At 46.1% G+C, this 21,421-nt stretch overlaps 1 protein-coding gene across 1 annotated transcript in view; it reads right to left on the minus strand.

The window, feature by feature from the left end:
- Positions 1-21,421, minus strand: part of LOC130111358 (serine/threonine-protein kinase BRSK2-like) — a 144,658-nt gene that overhangs the window by 42,099 nt on the left and 81,138 nt on the right. The window lies entirely within an intron of this gene.

Raw genomic sequence — 21,421 nt, forward strand, 5'->3', positions numbered from 1 at the left:
TTACTATGATCTCGCCCAAATCCCCTTCCGACTTGTCTGGTCCTGTAACACCATTCCCCACTCACCTCAATTATCACAAGCTCATCCTCTGGCAGTCTAGCAGAATTAGTACAGTGGATTCCAGCCATGTTCATTATCGTTGAGGGGGCATTACCATGTAAGCTTTGTCAAGTAAAGTAATGCATTATGTATGTTTTACTATACTGGGAGCAGTGGTATGAGAGGCTCCCTGCACTTTGTGTACATTTGGCCACTTGCCCTCCCCCTCCTGTGGTGAATTAATCAAGAGTCTCACTGTTGTTAATGGATTGATAAAGCCTTGGTTTCCCCCACTACCACCTCTCTCTCCATCCTTCTCTCTAACTCCCAGAGGGAGTCTTAACTCCAACTATCACAGCATCCCTGCTCCCAGTGTCTGATCAATGCTCAAATAGACCATTCTCTCTCTCTCTCTCTCTCTCTCTCTCTCTCTCTCTCTCTCTCTCTCTCTCTCTCTCTCTCTCTCTCTCTCTCTCTCTCTCTCTCTCTCTCTCTCTCACACACACACACACAGATTAATAAAAAAACATACAAAACACACACAGATAACATGCATGGACAGCATAGAAATGTGTAAAAGATACACACGCAAGCATGCGTAAAAACACACACAAACATCACAAAAGTGCACACACGTCAATATCTTCATCTGTGGCCTATACAACAGTATTACAGTGAAGCCTTTAGAGACAGTGCTTGTATCTTTTGACCTATTTCCATCGCGATATGCAGCCTGCATCTGAGCCACAGTAGCTGAATGGATTCAAATGAGAGAATTGATGAAAGCAAGTTTTTGCAAGTCGACAAAAGAAAATATGAATTAGTGTGTGTTCCAATTAACTAGTGTTGTGTGCAATAAGACTACATCATCAAAAGAGCACCGATAATGGTTCGTCCTCAGCAACAACAGCTAGCCCAAAAGCTGACAGATGCTAATCTCCAGGACAGAAAACTGGAGATTCAAAACGTACTTTCCTGTGCAGGAGTTACCAGAGTTAGGTCATGAAAGCTATACCCTATCTTTTTCTACAATGACCAAAGACGAGGAAAGTGGCCAGTAGCTACTCTTCATTGTCATGCAAACTTTTCCACATCAAATGAGCATTTTTTTCAAATTTTTTTTGAATATTTAGGATTTGTTTTTATCAAAATGTGGTGTTCCTATTCAGCTTTTCTTATTTGCAACTGAAAACACACATCTGATGCTCTCCTATTGAAATAATTTGATGGTAGGCAAATTTTGCCATTTCTCCTTATGAGTTGCATTGTCATGGTGGGTAGTTTCCATGACAGCAAACAGTATTAAGCCAACACCAGTGGTATCAAATCAAAACCAATGATAATGGCATGTCGTTATTACAAAAAGGAAAATGCATGTGTAACCTGCACGACAGGGGAATGGGCCTATGCTTGCGCAGGGACAGTTTACAGTCTAATGTCTAAGTTCAGTGGAGATTGGTGTAGGTTTTTTTCTAGACCGGATTCTAGTACTCACCCCAAAGACAACACACACACTCGTGGGTATAGTTTACAATAAAAAAAAACCAAATTTATTTCAACAGTTCAAAGTAAAGTTATTTCAATATCAATACTAAATTAGATGTGTTATATATATATATATATATTTTACTCTATTATACTTTTTAAAAGTTCTTCCTAATATTCTATTTATTGTCTATATCTATCTATATTCTATTTTATACCCTTCTAATATATTACTTATGCAGCCATATTCTACACTAACAAATTAAAGAAAATAATCCAAAATAAAGTATGAGTGCACTCAAAGAAAATAATAAAGAAAAGAAAAGGGGGAATGATTCAGTCTTCCAATCTGTGCAAGGTGCAATGTCCAGATCCTACCACAATCACAGGGGCAAGTTAATGTAGAGGCGATGATGTGAATCCAAATCCAGGGCGATGATGGGGGCAATCCAAAGGGGGTATCCAAGGGTTCCAAAAGGGTGTAGCAAGGGGGGTTGTTCGGGGTACTAAAAAACCAGTCTGCACAAAATTGTACAGATTCCTTATTAATTGCAATCTCTATCAAACAATTACAAACAAAATAAAAATACCCAAATCTAGAGTCAATTCTCAGAATTAAATCATTTCCTACATATAACTAATATGCGGCTGAATGACAACAGCCTATTGCTGTAATAACAGTTAAAAACAATGTCATCGCAGCCAGGCTGCGGCACTATCAACGTGAATTCACGTCTAGCTGGCTGCTATGGGTTCCATGCATGCCATGTAGCCCGAGTTGGCTCGGTGGCTAGTGGCAACTGGAGCTTACAGTTTTTTTTTAACAACAAGCATATTATTATATTAAAATGTCTAACAGTCCTACATCAAATAAACCCTATGGACCGGGTGTCCTGACTGGTTTTAAAGCTCTGAATCATATGGGAACTGCTAAGGATCATAGATATACGTTTTAGCTGGGTTAGCTTAGCAACCAATGGAAAATTGTCAGTCTTTAGATTTCAAGATTTTAAACTCTTATCTCACCAGGATTCCAGCAGCGTACAAAACACAAGAGAAAAGAGTCTTCCTTCTTCCTTCAACGGGAGATCATCTGTCTTTGGATAAAATCAAGATATCCTACGTAAATGGCTATGATTACATGGAACACAGAAAGCTGTTTACTTTTTAGCTTTGGCTAGCGGCTCACCAAGGAAGCTTCGTGTGAGGGATCTTTTTTGTCGTAGTTCAAATGTCCTGTAGCTCAAATATCCGTAGTTCAATTATCAATAATTCAGGTATCCATAGTCAAAGTTGTCCGTATTTCTAAATATCCGTATTTCTCTTCTCTATTGTCGACGGTTGTTTGCATGGTTTAAACTCTGTAACTCGTGTGCCTCCTAGAGGCTACTTGTGGAACTTACATACGTCACAGGGTACATGTAATCATGTGGGTTACACATGCAATTTCTCCAGTGCTAACATTTGGCAACTAGGTTGAGCAAATAAATGTAGGCAATAGCTTACCTAACACGCCGATCACTTATCAATGACTGTAAATGGGTTGGTGTCACATGATGTTGTTTGCTGGTCTGGTCTGCTGCGCCCGGTGGGGCGCAGCAGACCAGGCTCCCCGAGTTGATCAAACGCTAGCTCTCCCAGCCAGACACCCTCAACACACCTCCCTGAACTCCACATGATGACACCAAAAACACCACAGTCAATGCCAGGCGAGGCCGCTGCCAGACTGCCCTCTGTGTTATCAGAAATGCCGGTCTGCATGGGCTAGCAGTTAGCTTAGCCTGCCCTGCTTCTGCATTCTGCCAGACTGCCCTTGGTGTTACCTCCTTGGGTGCAGCTCAGGGCAGGGCCATGGTCCCTGGGCCCACAGGATGCAGCAGACCACGCTCTCCCAGCCGATTCAGTGCGAGCTCTCCCAGCCATCAAACCAAGACAAACCTTAGATGCAGATGTGGACAAAGACACTGCATGGTCAGTACTGGGTGAGGCCGCCACAAACGTAAATTCGCACAGCCATCTTCCCACATCAGTACTGGGTGGGGTCACTGCAAATGTGAATTTGCGCTGCCATCATCCCACATCGGAAGTGGAAGTTCTGATGCAAGTAATAACGCTAGAGACATATGACAGTGACCTTGTGGAGGGACCTACTTAGGAAGATTTGATAGATGGCTAATGACTCAGGAATCACAGTCCTGAACACTTGGGCTCATAGTGAGAGAATTTTGCCATGGCAACACCTAAACACACAAACTGACTGACTCACTCATCTACTGAATGACTGATTTAGCATGTATCAAACACACGCCTCTCCACATCTATATACACAAACACAAATACCTACTATGGCCAAAATCCCTGTTGAATAAAACCATGGCCGAGAGACTTCATACCAGAGATGGGGACTCAAGTTTGCAACTTGTACTTAAGTCAGGTTTAAGTTGCATAAAATCAGACTAAACTTGCAACTCATCAGTGATTTATGAATAGTCATTTAGTCATAGACTTGAGACTTGACTTAGACTTGTATTTAAAGACTTGTGAACATCTATGGTGCACACTTTCATGTAAACAGGCAAGCACAGCTGCAAACACACACATATACTGTACACAGACACAAGCATCAACACACACACACACACACACACACACACAGACATTGATCTTGAAGGGTAGGTCAATATTTCTCTAACATTCTCCAAACCTGTTTGGTGTCTAAACTCACTTGAATAATGCCAATAGTCTTCGCATCATAGTCTTCGCCTGTCTTACTGACTCAATGGCTCCATGTGTTGCAGCTTCTCTTAATGAATTATGAGGATTGACTTGGGTACAACGCTGTTTCCAAATTCCTATTTAATTGAAACACGATACAGAGCTCAGGGGCACGAAGGGTGATAGATTGGAACATCCGCCCCATAATCAAACTGCCATCTGTTGCTAGTATGGAGAGAGGAAAAGAGAGAAGACAAGAGTAGAAGAGAAAAAGAGAAGAAGAGAAGAAAGGAGAAAAGAGGAAAGGAAATGAGCGGAAAGAGAAGAGAGAGGAGAGGAAAGAAGAGGAGGGGAAAGGAAAGGAGAGGAGAGGGGAGGAAAGAAGAGAGAGAGAAAAGGAGAGGAGAAGAGAAAAGAGGAAGCACAGGATAAGAAAGAAGAAGAGAGAAGAGAGGGGAGGAGAGAAGAGGAAAGAGGAGGAGAGGAAAGGAGAGGAGAAGAGAGCAGAGGAGAGGGGGGAAAAGAGGCAAACAGAGGGGATAAGAAGAGGGGGAGGAGAAAAGAGGAAAGGAGAGAGGAAAGGAAAGGAAAAGTGTGAAGAAGAGAGAAAAGGACACACAGAAGAGATGAAAAGAGAGAAGAGGAGAAGACGGGAGAGGAAGAGGAGAGGAGACGAGAAGAGAGCAGAGTAGGGGAGAGGACAGGGGAGAGGAGAAAAGAGGGAAGGCGGAAAGGAGGCACGAAGAGAGGGGAGGAAGAGAGGAGAGGAAAGGAGACCAGAGAAGAGGAGAGGAGAGAGGAGAAGAGGAAAGGAGAAGAGACCAGAGAAGAGGAGAGGAGAGGAGAGAGGAGAAGAGGAAAGGAGAAGATACAAGAGAAGAGGGGGAGGAGAGAAGAAGAGAGGAGAGAAAAGGAAAGGGGAGGAGAGGAGAGGAGTGCAGAGAAGAGAAGAGGAGAGCAAAGAAGAGGAGTCTGTTGAGCAATTCATTCACAGTGAAACAACAGCGATGCACTTGCTGCTGTCGACTGCCCCATATGGTTTATCAGGAAATAAATGCCAAGGCATTTTACGAAGCGACACAAATCCATTCTCAAGAACATGAAAAGATCTGTTCTACTCTGCACGATAAAGTTAAAGAGAGGAGGGATGGATAAAAAAGGAGACAAGAGGAAAGGGAAGGCGCAGCATTCTGACTTTGCTCTGACTATTTGATAACATTTGCTTGCTGTGATGCTCAGCCATTTCAAATAACAATATATTTAAAACGTTATTTAAAGAAACACTCAACGGTGGGGAAAGTGCTCAACAAATAAGGAGCAAAATAATCCAGTGAGTCAAGTAAATTAGTTATGTCTCATAAAGAATTTACTTGACTCACTGGATTATATACTATATACAGACAGCTGATGGTTGATTGCATGAAATAGGCTTGTACTGTCCATTAAAGAATTTATTTTAATCACTGGCTTTGCTTGCTTGCTGGTTGTCCATCGTGCCCGATGATGACCATCTTCTTCTATTTGTGGGTCCTTTGAGGACTCAGATAGCAGAAGATACCTGCGCAGAGATGGCTTTTAAAGTGGCATGGGGGGTGCGCTTCTCCCAACGCCACATGACTTGATTGTAGAGGAGATGGTTCCGATGGCAAGGGGGATCCCTAGACGACCGGCACCTCCACACAACTGCAGGGGGCTGCCGGAAATCCAGTTTTTTGGAAACCGCCTCGAAGCGTGCCGCCACAGCTTGCTTTTCTGTTGGGGTAAGCTCCCTTAGCCTTATGTCTTCCAGACTCACCCACAAGGCAGCGGGGCAGTGGTTGATAGGTGCCAGGGTGTGTCCACCAGGGTGGGCCTGCACACCATATCTCTGGGGCCCACTGCTGCTCCGAGATCCCCTGCCAAGTTAGCCTGGGGCCGCAAGACCCCAGTTACCATGTGTGGCCACGGGGAGGCCTGGCAGGAGTCTTGGTGAAGGAGAGGCTATGTACTGGCAAGGGAAGGCTTACACGCTAGGATGCTTCCCTATTCGCCACAAAGGCTAGCCAGCGGCAGCAAGCTAAGGCCAGGAAGGACACAAGCGGGTTGGAAGAACACGTGCACCTTCCCTCCAACTACACACTGCTGCACTAGACGCATCACAACACTCTGTGTGTATGTACACACACACTGGCTTACACACACACACACACACACACACACACACACACACACACACACACACACACACACATACACACACACACACACACACACACACACACACACACAGGGCAACACAATGTGCTTTATGTAAAGCACATTGTGTTGCCCTGTGTATGAAATGTGCTATATAAATAAAGTTTGACTTGACCTGACATTTGCATACAGGAAGTCAAAGAGGCCATCTATGTGAAGAGGGACTGACCATCTCTGAATTGAGGAGGGAAAGGGGAGGGGGGTAAGAGTACATCTGTCGCCATCTTAATATGCTGTGATTGCAACCATTCCCAAATCCTCTGTTAGTACAAATGGCCATTGTAACTCTAGTTAATGGTCACGCCCATATTTGCATATGAAACTGATCATTGGTTTCGGTCCTCATACAACTGTATTGTTTATAACGGTGGGGATACCTGCTGTCAGTTTAGACTGAAGAGGACACTTAGATGAGTGATGAAACGTTTCTGTCAATAAACGTATCCAGATTCAACTTTCTTTGATTTTCTTAACTTGATTATTGAGCATGCATAAAAAAGAGATATATACATTTGTGCATGTGTGTGTGTGTGTGTGTGTGAGAGAGAGAGAGAGAGAGAGAGAGAGAGAGAGAGAGAGAGAGAGAGAGAGAGAGAGAGAGAGAGAGAGAGAGAGAGAGAATTTTGATTTGAATTTACAACAGCTTTCTACTACTACTTTTGGCTGCTCCCATTAGGGGTCGCCACAGCGAATCATCTGTTTCCATTTCTTCCTGTCCTCTGCATCTTCCTCTGTCACACCAGCCACCTGTATGTCTTCCCTCATCACATCCATTAACCTCCTCTTTGGCCTTCCTCTTTTCCTCTTCCCTGGCAGCTCCAGGGAAGTAAGGGAAGAAATTTACAACAGCTCCTTATTTAACGAAAAAACAAGCTTAAACAATGAACAATGACATCATCAAACATAGTCAATTCTTTATATTATCATGCACAAAGAGTTCAACTTCCATCATAGAATCAAGACCGATTCAAAGAGAAAGAAAGAGAGAGAGAGAGAGAGAGAGAGAGAGAGAGAGAGAGAGAGAGAGAGAGAGAGAGAGAGAGAGAGAGAGAGAGAGAGAGAGAGAGAGAGAGAGAGAGAGAGAGAGAGAGAGTTCTGACTTAACCTACATTTCAGATTAAAGACCAGTTAACTGGGGACAGCTTGTCCAATTGCTAACAATTTAATTTGCCTAACAACATCAGACAAAGGGACTGCCAATGGAAACTAGCCTATTAGCTATCTCAGGTACATTTACATTTGTTTCGACTGTTGATTAATGCACATTGTCCCTTCCCAAATAAATGTTTAAACTAAATTACATTGGGGACAAAAGCTGTGTCCCCAAATGAGAAAAGCTTATTTTTGGGTCAGTGGTTAAGGTTAGGGTTAGCTTTGGGTTAGAGTTAGGCAAATAGTGGTTATCGTTAAGGCAAGTCTCCAATAAATAAATGTAAGTCTATGTAATGTCCCCAAAAGTGACCTAAGTAAACATGTGTGTGTGTGTGTGTGTGTGTGTGTGTGTGTGTGTGTGTGTGTGTGTGTGTGTGTGTGTGTGTGTGTGTGTGTGTGTGTGTGTGTGTATGTGTGTGTGTGTGTGTGTGTGTGTGTGTGTGTGTGTGCGCGCGGGCGCATGTGTGTGTGTAATTTTGGTGGTCTCTTCCTGCCCTTTGACAGAACATCTGCTGCCAGAGTCAGTGCCATTTCAGGAAGAAAAGGAGTACTGTGGATATGATTTTCACAGTAAGACAGCTAAAAGAAAAGTGCCGCGAACAACATCATGACCTTTTCATGGCTTTTGTCCACCTCTCCAAAGCTTTTGACACTGTGAATCGAGAGCTACTTTGGAAAATCCTGAGAAAGTTTGGCTATCCAAGCAAATTTGTGAACATTCTATCACAGTTCAATGATGGGATGGTGGCACAGGTGGCCATAGGAGGAAAGGAATCTGTGCCCTTTAATGTATGCACTGGAGTGAGGCAGGGGTGTGTGCTGGCACCTGCACTCTTCAACATTTACCTCCTATGTGTCACAAAACTTTTTCATAAAGATCTGGAAGACAGTGGAGGGATCACAATAGACTTTAGGCTAGATGGAAACCTTTTCAACATCCGAAGGTTCCAGGCAACAACCAAGTTGTACTCAGTGCAGATCCTTGAGCTGCAGTACGCTGATGACTGCGCTCATAGCTCACAAACCAGAAGACCTGCAAACCATCCTTACCGCACTTTGTGTTGCCTATCAGTCAACACCACCGAGACTGAGATGTTATGCCAATGGAGGTCCAGCCCCCCCGCCCAGTATGCCTGTCTTCACTATAGAACACCAACCACTATTCTCAGTTGCTCCATCTTTCAAATGCCTGGACAGCATCCTTTCTGAGGGCTGCAACACTGATCATGAAACTCATAATAGAAATAAACTCTGTAGCCTCCAGCAAACTCCGACGTAAGGTCTTCCGAAACAAACATCTGCACACCAAAATTGTCATTTACAAAGCCGTGTGCATCACAACTCTCCTATACAGCTGTGAAGCCTGGGTCACATACAGCCACCACCTAAGGATGCTGGGGCAGTTCCACATAAGGTGTCTGCAGCAAATCATGGGGATCATGTGGTGTGACCGTGTTCCTCATGCTGAGATTCTTGCTAGGACAAACTGCAAGAGCATAGAAGTCACAGTCACTGAACACCAACTATGCTGGCTTGGGCATGTCACCAGGATGCCTCAAGAATGCCTGCCACATCAAGTCCTGTACGGACAGCTTCATCTGTGCAGCTGGTCCACAGGTGGTCAGAAGAAGCAATACAAAGACCAGTTAAAAACATTGCTAAAGAAGTGCTTTATTGACCCCTTGAGACTGGAGCAAGCTGCCATCAACCGTTCCAACTGGCAGGAGATCTACCTCAGAGGTATAGAACAGCTGAAAATTGAGAGGAATGTGAAAAATAAACAGCAGAGAAGACTAAGAAGACACACGACCATGCCCGCCCCCACTAACTCAGACTTCATATGACCCATTATGCAATAATACTTGTGGATCATGAATTGGACTCTACAGATCAAAGAACACATCGTTAACAAATGAGGAGGGGTGTCATGATTGGACTCGATGGACTGACAGCAAGCAAGCGTGTAATTTTGGTGGTCTCTTCCTGCCCCAGGCCTCGGGTGACCTCCCATTAGATCATGCTATTGGCAAGAGTGAATCTTTTTAGCTTGTCGTAATGTTGCTGCTGGGTAAATAATATCTAGCCAGTTCAGGGCATGTTAACTGCATTCATTTCCAGATGGACATTTGGCACAGGGTGGGATAGAGCTAGCACTCCTCACAGCCACCTTTAAGACTGAATACATAACAATAACCACAAAAAAAGAAGGAAATAGAGAGAGAGAGAGAGAGAGAGAGAGAGAGAGAGAGAGAGAGAGAGAGAGAGAGAGAGAGAGAGAGAGAGAGAGAGAGAGAGAGAGAGAGAGGGAGAGACAGCAAGGAGGAGGGTGGTACTGTTAGCATTGTGTCAGGATAAGCAGATTAAGGTCAGTCATGATTCATCAGAGAGGGCAGATGCTCTCTTCTGTGGCCGATTGCAATCTGTATTCTTTCATTTCAGCCCCCCAACCTAACCCCATCCCACCCCACTCCTTCACCCGCTCTACTGCTTCTCTCCAGCTCTGGCTTTCAAGGGCTTAACATTGGAACTTCTGAAAACAATCACATACTCAAATGCATCTGAGGCCTGCCGGACGCACAATTGTTGGGACATACACACAAAGACAGGAACATACACTGATGAGCCAAAGCATTATGACCACCTGCCTAATATGCTGTTGGGCCTCCATGTGCTGCCAAAACAGCACCGACCCACCAAGGCATGGACTCTACAAGTCCCCTGAAGGTGTCCTGTGGTATCTGGCACCAAAACATTAGCAGTACGTCCTTAAATTCCTCTAAGTCATGAGGTGGGGCCGCCATGGATCGGATTTGTTAGTCCAACACATCCCACAATGCTCAATCAAACTGAGATCTTCTGGAGAATTTGGAGGCAAGGGCAACACCTTGAACACTTCTCCATGTTCCTCAAACCAGTCCCGAATAATGTGTGCAGTGTGGCAGGGCACGTTATCCTGTTGAAAGAGGACACTGCCATCAGGTTACACCATTACCAAGAAGGGGTGTGCCTGTTCTGCAACAATGTTTAGGAGGTTGGCACCAGTCAAACTGACATCCACATGAATGACTGGACCCAGGGTTTCCCGGCAAAACATTGCCCAGAGCCTCGCACTCCCTCCACCGGCTTGTCATCTTCCCACAGTGCATCCTGGTGCCATGATTTCCCCAGGTGAATGGCGCACACGTACCAGCCACATGGTCTAAAAGAAAACAGGACTCATCAGACCAGGTGACCTTTTTCCACCAGTCCAAGGTCCAGTTCCGACGCTCGTGTACCCATTGTAGGCACTTTCAAAGGTGGATGGGAGTCTTCATGGGCACCCTGATGGGTCTGCGGCTATGCCGCCCCATATGCAGCAGGGTACGGATGCAGTGTGATGCACTGTGAATTGTGACACGTTCCTTCTGTAACCATCATTACATTTTTCTGTGACTTGTGCCACAGTAGACCTTCTGTCAGTTCAGACCATACGGGATAGCCTTCATTATCCTCATGCATCGATGAGCCTTGGGCGCCCTACACCCTGTCGCCGGTTTGTGGTTTGTCCCTCCCCGGACCACTGTTAGTAGTGAGTACTCACCGCTGCTGACCATGAGCACCCCACAAGCCTTGCCGTTTCAGAGATGCTCTGACCCAGTCGTCTGGCCATAATTATTTGGCCCTTGTCAAAGTTGCTCAGGGCTTTCTTTACTCCTGCCCATTCCTCCTTCATCCAACACATAGATTATGAGAACTGATTGTTACATTTCACGTACTCCAAAATGGCTGAGAGGGTTATTGCATTGGGACATCATCCACAATAGCTCGCTGGAAAAAAGAAAAACGATGGAGGTGCATTCCCCGTGCCAATCCCGGACAACATGACCCCCTGTGATCATATGTCCTCCCACCGACCCCGTATTGGCACGCCCACCGGAAGCGCTATTCCTCTTTCCATCTCCAACTAAATGAGATCGGTCGATGGCTGTTTCTCTCTCGCTGGGACCAAGAGTAAAACTGCAAATACGCAAGTAATCTAGTGATATACTGGTATATTAGATACTAACTTATAGTTAGCTTACCTTTTATCGCCAAGATGTTCGTTAATCCGGTCGATGTGGCCGGATTCTACGCTTGGTGCGGGTGTGTTAAACCGGCGACGCTCCAATGGGAGCCCCATCCGGACTGTGTCTCCCACATCCCGCATGTTCACTACACGGGCTACTTGAGATATGTAGACCGTAATGAGATCGACTGCAATTTCTGTAAAACCATTAGAGGATCGGGGCGCCAAAGGTGGGCTGCCCTGTACCGTCAAAGATGGGGACTCGCAGATCCCTTCGCACCTGCTAACGAGGCGGCTAGCATGGTGCTACCTAGCTATAGCCATGGGGCGGAGGCTAGCAACATCCCTCCGATGCTTCCTAGCTACAGTCACGGGACGGCGGCTAGCATTAGCATCCCTCCGGAGCCAGAGGCTATCTCACCATCCGGGATAGTTAGAGAGGACTGGATCAATGAGATCCTATCTCTCCCTGGTGAATCCGTGGCATGTTATTTGGCGGGTGCGGAACCCGAGGATTCACTGCCTGAGGAAGTAGACGATCAGGGGCGAGCGTTTAAGCGGGCGGAGGCGGATCCGCTACTTAAATCGTCCTCAAAGTTCAGTCAGAAGGGGGTTGACGTCTTAGCAGTCGAGGTTAGGAACCTGAACTACAAAGACTGGAAAATTCCGCAACCAGAGAGGGACATTTTATCGTTCAACCCTAACACCAAGGTGAGGTCTCGCGATACTCCCAAACACCCTTCGCAGTGGGGCCAACAGGTGGATCGTTACGCGTGTGATGCATGGCACGCCAGTACACGCGCAGCTGGACTCGTCTCAACGGCTGGGATGATAACGGCGTACATGCGCAAGCTCTGCAGCCTATCAAACGTCGAGCAAAGCAAAGCCACCATCGCTACAGCAGGTATCGACGGGGCCGAGTTCGGTGACGTAGTGGCCAGCGAAGCAGGTTGTGAGTACATCTTGGAAATGGAACGCATAGCTGACTCCCTGGGATCGCTGCTGTATTCCATCGCTCTAGAGTGCGGTTCTAGCGCAGCTGCCTCCACACTTTCGCGCAGACGTCTCTGGCTAGAGACAGCCGGGGTAAAAGAGGAATTCTGCAAGGAGTGGATGGCCCACTCCTGCGCAGGGAACCAGGGCCTGTTTGGAACGACCCCGGACATTATCAGCAAATACAAGGCCGCCCAGGCCGAGCGCGAAACCTTGCACAAGGAGCTTCTCCCGATGATGAAGAACCCGCCTACCCCTAAGCCCGCGGTGGGCAAAGGGCAGGGGGACAAGCCTGCGCGCAAGCAGAAATGGAGAGAGACTTATCCAAAAAGAGGTGGTAAAGTGGGGCGCGGGCGTGGACAGGGCTCGCGTCAAAACTCCCAGTCTCCCACAGATCCAGCGGCCAAGGCGGCCAAGCCGGACAGCACAGACACTTCCAAGAAGGGAGCTGCCAAGTGACGTGTTTCGGCAGGATGTTACGACCCACACCAACAGACTGATTCCAGAGCCGTCTCCGGCGATATAGACGCTTGTTCAGGGGACACAGCGTGCGCAGGGCTAAACACTGCGCCTTTTATTTTGGTTTCTGATGCACAGTCTACTTGTTCTATTCCAAAGGTTGTGAATGTGAATAAAAGTTTTTATGTTGGTGATGATGGTGATTGCGTTTTAAAAGGTTTGAAATGCAAGTCTGATTGTCTGTCTGAATCTTTAGGTAAAGATGATGATAACAATGTAATAACATCCCTGCTGGAAATATTGGATAATAATGACATGAGCGCAAATGAGCCCCTGGGAGGGGACTATGATGCGACAATGTTTAGTCTCTCTGATGGGTCAAATGGTAATTTGGAAAGGTTCAAAACGCCAATTCCCCCATCTGGGTCTCCTTTACAAGGACGAAGCCCCCCCCCATGGATGCAGGGCATGGCGGGCGGGGCTTCCCCAGACCCTTTACGCGCAACTTACGCACGCTACCTGAACAGCAAGGTACAGGAGGCAACGAGACCTCTGTCACGCATGTTACACAGGTGGAAGGAATTGGTCCCGTCGGCTTCTGTTTTGGATCAGATAGCCCACGGACACCAAATCCTTTTCGAGAACGGTATTTTACCCCCGTACTTGGGAATAGTGCATACGGAACCGGGGTCGGTGGCCGAAGCACAAATCCTAGACAACGAACTCACAGAGTTACTCTCGAAAGGGGCAATCACGGTGGTTCCTCCCCTAGAAAGAGAAGACGGGTTTTACAGCCGTTACTTTCTGGTCCCGAAGAAGGATGGGGGCATGCGCCCAATCCTAGATTTGAAACCCTTCAACAAGTATGTAGAGAAGGTCAGTTTCAAAATGCTACGCACACCGGTTCTGCTGTCAATGGTGACACAGTCCGATTGGCTAACTTCGGTCGACCTAAAAGATGCTTTCTATCATTGTCCGATTGCGGAAAGACACAGAAAGTATCTTCGGTTCTGTTACCGGGGTCAGTGTTACCAGTACACATGCCTCCCGTTCGGATATCGCCTCTCTCCTCTGACATTCACAAGGTGTGTGAAAGCAGCGCTCGGAGTGTTGATGCGCAAAGGTATGCGCTTGGCATGGTTCCTAGACGACCTGTTGGTGTTGGCCCGGTCGCCGGAACAAGCAATACTCCATACTCAGGAGTTGATGGAATTCATGGAGTACATGGGTTTCACTATCAACATAAAGAAGAGCACGCCATGGCCTTCATGCCAGGCAACGTATCTGGGTCTGAGTTTGGATACGGTATTCATGCGCGCAACCCTTACGCAAGAGAGATGGCATTCCACCAGGACCACGTTAGCACATTTCCTCCCGGGGACATATGTCACTTATCGGATGATCAGGAGGCTGCTGGGCCTTCTGGCATCAGCTCACCAAGTTGTTCCTTTAGGTCTGTTGTTCATGAGGAGACTGCAATTGTGGTTCGCAGTTCACTTCTTGAAATACGGCAACGAACGCCAGTACAACAACCATCTTATCCTGGTCCCGCGCGTGGTAGCGCAGGACCTAGACCACTGGAACAGAGCCTGCGTGGACATGTCTGGGGTCCCTATGGGCCCCAGGGGACCCGAGGTAACGATTTATACGGATGCGTCCCTCTCGGGTTGGGGGGCCATCCTTGGCTACAAAACAGCGCGAGGAGTGTGGCCGTCTGGGGAGAAGGTCCACATCAACGCGCGCGAGACGGAGACGATTTGGCTGGCTATCCAGCATTTCGCTCAGAATCTCGTAGGCCGTCACATACTGATAATGACAGACAGCATGACGGCCAAGGCCTACATCAACCGCCAAGGCGGTATGAAGTCCAAGCGTTGCAGAGAGTTGGCCATGCAAATTTGGATTTGGGTCAACAGCAATGCGCTATCAATCAGGGCGCTTCATGTTCCTGGGAAGGACAACGAAGCAGCGGACATCCTCTCGAGAGGCGGCCCGCATGCGGACAATTGGAGCCTCAACCCAGCCATAGTGGCTATGATCTGGGAGAGGTTCGGGGTAGCTCAAGAGGATCTGTTCGCATCGAAACTCAATTACAAGTGCCCTCGTTGGTACTCGATGCTCCCGTCCGACCTAGCGCCGTTGGGGGTCAACACGCTTGGACTAGATCCATGGCCTGAGGAGATGCTTTACGCATTCCCCCCGTGCAGGTGCCTCCTAGACCTGGTGGTCAAGTTCGAGCGCACAGGGGGTCGGTTAGTTCTCGTGGCCCCGTACGAACCGAGCACCCCGTGGTTTCCGCGAATAGTGCCCTGGATAGTAGGCGAGCGGTTCGACGTCCCGGAGTGGGCGGACGCACTCACGCAAGCAGGAGGGCTGCTACGGGAGGGCCCCTGGATAGGAGGCTCCCGATTAGCGGCGTGGATGCTTACAAAGCCAGGCTCTTAGCTATGGGACTTAGTGCGCAAGTGATTCGTGTCATCTTAGCGGCGCGTAAAGACTCCACGTATTCCAGGTACCAGGGGTACTGGAATCGATTTGACCAATTTTGCGCTGAACGCGACATGGACCCTTTGTCAGTAGGGATTGGCCCTATACTGACTTTTGTGGAGGTCTGTAGGAGTGATAGACTATGGTCTTTCTCCTTGGTCAAAGTCTGTGTATCGGCTCTCACGTTCTTCCGGGGGGAAGATCGAGGGTAGCACGGTTTTCACGCACCCGCTCATGACGCAGTACCTGTTGGGTGCTAAGAAGCTCTCAGCTAAGGAGCTTACGAGAGCTGAAACTTGGGATGCTTCCCTTGCTCTGCGCGCACTAGAGAAAGATCCCTTTGAATCCATGTCTACGGCAGACATGCGTTATGTCTCGGCTAAGCTGGCTGTGCTCTTGGCACTTACCACCGCAGCGAGGGGTTGTGAGCTCACTGCACCCACCATCAAGGGGATGGTGTTTTCTGGTGATCTGATGGTCACGCTCTTTACAGACCCCAGCTTCGTGCCCAAAACTGTGTCTGTCCTGACGCGTAGGGCCCCGGTGGTGATACACGCGTTTCACTCGTCACCGGTGACTAGGGATGAGAAACGCTTGCACCTCTTGTGTCCTGTACGGGCTTTACGCATTTACATGCGGCGCACAGCAGATATTCGTAGGTCTGACAGGCTGCTGTTGACCTACAGAGTGAGCAAACCAGGTTATGCCCTTTCCACCCAGAGGCTAGCACACTGGCTGGTGGATGGTATTACGGAGGCGTATACCAAAGCAGGTAAAACAGCTCCTAAGCTGAAGGCGCATTCTACCCGAGGGACTGCTACGTCGATAGCTGTGTTGTCAGGTATCGACTGGGAGGTCATCCGCCAGGCGGCGGTTTGGAGTGGTGAGACCACTTTCTTACGGCATTATTACCGGCACGTTAAGGTGCGGTCGGTTGCCGACACTGTTCTGGAGCAGGCCTCTTAGGATGCTCTCATCAGAACGCGTACCCCTTCCCACCAGGGGTTTGAAGGGTTCATTGGACGGCTAGGGAACGGAGGCACGAATCCTGTCGTTGTTCAATGCAATAACCCTCTCAGCCATTTTGGAGTACGTGAAATGTAACTTTGGGTTCGCGAAGCGAACCCTAGTTATATGAACAACGACAAAATGGCTGAGAATAGAGCCGTTCTCCTCCTACCCGGGCCACAGGTGTGGTGCTCATTTAGTTGGAGATGGTTCGACTTACAAAGAGGAATAGCGCTTCCGGTGGGCGTGCCAATACGGGGTCGGTGGGAGGACATATGACCACAGGGGGTCATATTGTCCGGGATTGGCACGGGGAATGCACCTCCATCGTTTTTCTTTTTTCCAGCGAGCTATTGTGGATGATGTCACAATGCAATAACCCTCTCAGCCATTTTGTCGTTGTTCATATAAGTAGGGTTCGCTTCGCGAACCCAAAGTTCACTTACCATCTAATCTACCCAAACCTTAACATTCTCCTTCATCCAACACATTGATTATGAGACCTGATTGTTTGCTTACCATCTAATATACCCAAACCTTAATAATCAATGTTATTCGGTTCACCTGTGAGTGGTCATAATATTTTGGCTCATACACACACAGGCAGACACAAGCTAACAGAAAAAGCAAAGGATAAAGAGACAGACAGACTCACGCAAACCTTCAAAGGCAAACAAGAAAGCAGGCAGGCAGACATATAAACACTAGTGTTGTCAAAATTAATTTTTGCGATTAATTTGAAATATTTAATGCATTAAAAATAGTTAACACAACGCGGCTGTGTTTTGTTTACTTTCTGAGGCTGTTTCACAGGCATATCAGGGGATCCAGCTAACATACAACATTACAGCAACGTTGCAAAGTAAATACCCATTTGGTCACCACAACATTACCTTCTGGTGACGTTCTGGTGATGTCACAGGAACGTTTTTAAGCGAATGTTGCCATTTGGTGCTGTTGAGCACTCCTGCTGGCCGACATATGGAAAGCTGCCTTTTTCCTCTACTCTGTTCCTCACCGCACGGTTACAGTACGTAACCTTCATCTCCGCTTTCTCACAGTAGTAGGCTTTATTTGTTCCCAGCCCTCATCCCCTCATGAAGAATATTAGATATTCTACTATGCTGTGCCATTAGTGCGCATATGGGCTTCTGTGATGAACATGTAATGAACATCATGAATTCACAACACTTTAAATTCAAATGGCACTTGAATATGGAACACTTTTTTTTGGTTAATTATCATTTATATTAGTGCATACAAGAAATTATTGCCTTCTAAACTGATATCTAATTTCAATGACCTTGATGGTTTTGAAATTCAACCGGCCCTTTAACATATAGGCCTGGGTTTTGTTATGTTAGTGCATAAAGAAATATGCCTTTTAAGCTGACAATTTTGACCTCCTTGATGGTTTTATTGGAAATCTGTAGTTCACAGGAGAGAATCTGTGTTCAAAGTTAAAAAAAAACTGCATATACTTCCTTTGTGTTTCGACATTAATTCCATGATTTTACATTTAAATATATCCATTATCATGTGGTAGTCTGCAGCCCTCCCCAGATCGACAGAGGGGGTGAAGCAGCAACCTGGACAGCTCGGAAGAGTTGGGTAATTGGCCAGATACAATTGGGGAGAAAAAGGGAGAATAAATATATATATATATAAAACGCAGCACAAAAAGTAAGGAAATTTGTGTTTGGTAGATTATTTCTTTGTTGTAACAATGCTTCTTGGCAATAAATCTTATATCAGGCACCTTATTATCAGCACCTGGGGTACCAGAAGCTCAAAACAAGAGTCAATAGCAACAGCAAAATAAGCTGTTTGGCATTGGCAGAGAAGATTTGGCAAATTTTTCATGGGCGCAACCCACACACTCAGCTCTGCTGCTCATCCCACAAATGCATGTTCCTTACAAATGTGGCACCATTTAAAAGGGAAATAAACAGGCTTTCCAACAGTATAAGATTTATTGCCAAGAAGCATTGTTACAACAAAGAAATAATCTACCAAACACAAATTTCCTTACTTTTTGTGCTATATATATAATTATTATTATCGTTATTACAAGCTTCAGGCTTAAGAAGAAAAAATGCGATTAATCGCGATTAATCACAGCAAATTGTGTGATCAATTACTTAATTTTTTAATCGATCGACAGCCCTAATAAACACACATACAGAGACAGACCGACAGACACTTACACCCACTCTTACTTCATACGGCAGAAATAATAGGTAGAACCAACGCAATTAAGTAAAGTATTGACACCATTAACACAGTCAGCCAGTCGTTGAGGAGATGAAATGACTCCTTTCAGGCATGAGAAAACTGCACAGCAACATAACCTGCTGTACTTCACCTGGAAAACAGTACATTTAATCACACACACACACACACACACACACACACACACACACACACACACACACACACACACACACACACACACTCTCTCTCTCTCTCTCTAACCAATGCTTCTGATTGCACACACACTCACAAATGTACACACACGCACACAATCACAAACACACACATATACAAACTAACACACACCAACTTACACACATACACACACACACACACACACACACACACACACACACACACACACACACACACACACACACACAAGTATTCAAACACAGATATGCACACAAACACTCGCACACTTGAACACACTTGCATGCGCACACACGAACACACAAAATACATTCACATGTAGGGAGGCATATTTAATGTCTAATGACAAAATCTAACATCACTATATTTTTTTTACTTATTACTTAGATATAAATGATGTCATATTATGGGGATGGCCTTTAATGCTTTCTTAAGATATTAACACACAAAAGAACATTTAGAAATGATTTTTTGGAATGTGGATCTCATCACCGACAGGTTGAGGAATTCATTGTTCATTTCACTCAGCTAAATTTCAATTTACTGCAATATATCCTTTAAGATCAGGGTACCAATACCCCCCTCCACACACACACACACACACACACACACACACACACACACACACACACACACACACACACACACACACACACACACACACACACACACACACACACACACACACACACACACACACACACACACACACACACACACACAAATTTGTGTTTTGCTTCTCTAATGCAGCGTCTGAGTTAGCTTGCTTTTCCAGTGCAGATTCAGTTAACCTGGCTCTGTATCCTCATCCTACTATGGTTCCCAGTGAGTTTCTCCATTAACTGGAGGGAGACCTGAGCGTAAATGCCAGGTTTGACATCCCAGTGCCAGAAAGGGGGACAGCAAAGCTGATGTAAGGTGCTGATCTTTGAAGGAGCACTTCAAATGTCATGGTCATCATCTTGCTCAGTCTCAAACACACACACACACAAACACACACAAACAACACAACACAACACAACACAACACAACACAACATCAACCCAGATATACAGACATACACACAAGAATGTATGCATGTATAAACACAACTGTGTATATGTATACTAATGCACATACACATACACTGCACAGGGCCAAACAATCAGAATTGTTAAAATCAGTTCATGAGGGTAAAACAGATGACAAACGAAAAGCAGAAAATAGTAGGGTTTCTGTGGGGGGGGGGGGGGGCTGATTGGTAGTAGGGTTTCTGGGGGGGGGGGCTGATTGGTAGCTGGACAGGAATTAATTTGGTACAAAAGGTTCTGTGTGGAATACGAAACAGGAGGAACGGTCATCTTTTACTGTTATGCTTGCAGGAGCAACGTCACATTCATATGCAAAGCTGCAACAAAATACAAAAGAGCCCTAGCAACGTTTGGGTTACAAAGCTTGACAAGAAAGAAAGAAAAAAGGAAAGAAACAATGAATGCTGAGTTGAAGCACATCACTAGATGTGAAGGAACTCTCAGACTGGATGGGATCATTGCAAAATGCCATCCAACAAAAGAGTAGTTTCGGAGGAAAGAGGTGAACATTTTAAACACCACACAACTTACCACCAACTCAGGGTCTCTCTTCAGACTACCTGGACAACTAACCAACTATCTAAACACTAAATTATTACAAACACAGCAATATCCCCATTACTCAGACAAAGAGGGCCTAATATTTTCTCTGCCCCCTAACAAAAGACGATCATCCCCTGTTGCCATGACAACAGTGCCCTCGTGTTTTTCCAAAATGAGAAGGAGGCGGGAAAGATTAGAGCAGCCTACTGGGGCAACCCCCAGATCGAAGACGGGGTGGCTGGCATCTCACTAAACATTGATAGCACAGCGAACGGCAAACAGACCAAATATGAGAGACCCAATTCACCATAAAGAGCTTTGCCTATCAGCACCTGTTTTTTTTATATGTGTGACAAGACCACGGACTTATTTGATTCTGATCCCCCCTCCCCCCTGCTTTTTTTTTTTGCTCACTTTACCATGAACATTTCTCAATCGGCTCAGACTGTGGTGTCTTCTCTGGAAAAACAAGGATGCAGAAATCAAACCAGACTTATTTTAAGCAAGAACCCCATACTATAAATATTTATTTCTGTTTGAAAATATCACACTAAAAATTCAGACTGGCACAACAAAGACATCTAAAATCCTGAAATCCTGAAGGTTGTCAGTTAATTTTCTTACAGCTACCATGACACACAGTAATTGAATTGGTGTGTGAGACACCGGGACAACCCCCACCCCCAAAACAGGAGTGTTAACGAGCAATTAGTAAACTAATTAAACCAGGGCCGAGGTGAGAGCAGAGCGAAGCGGTCAAAGGGTTGAGTGGCTCCCGTTTCCT

This window comes from Lampris incognitus, chromosome 4 (genome assembly GCF_029633865.1).
Source record: "Lampris incognitus isolate fLamInc1 chromosome 4, fLamInc1.hap2, whole genome shotgun sequence".
NCBI classification, from domain to species: Eukaryota; Metazoa; Chordata; class Actinopteri; order Lampriformes; family Lampridae; genus Lampris; species Lampris incognitus.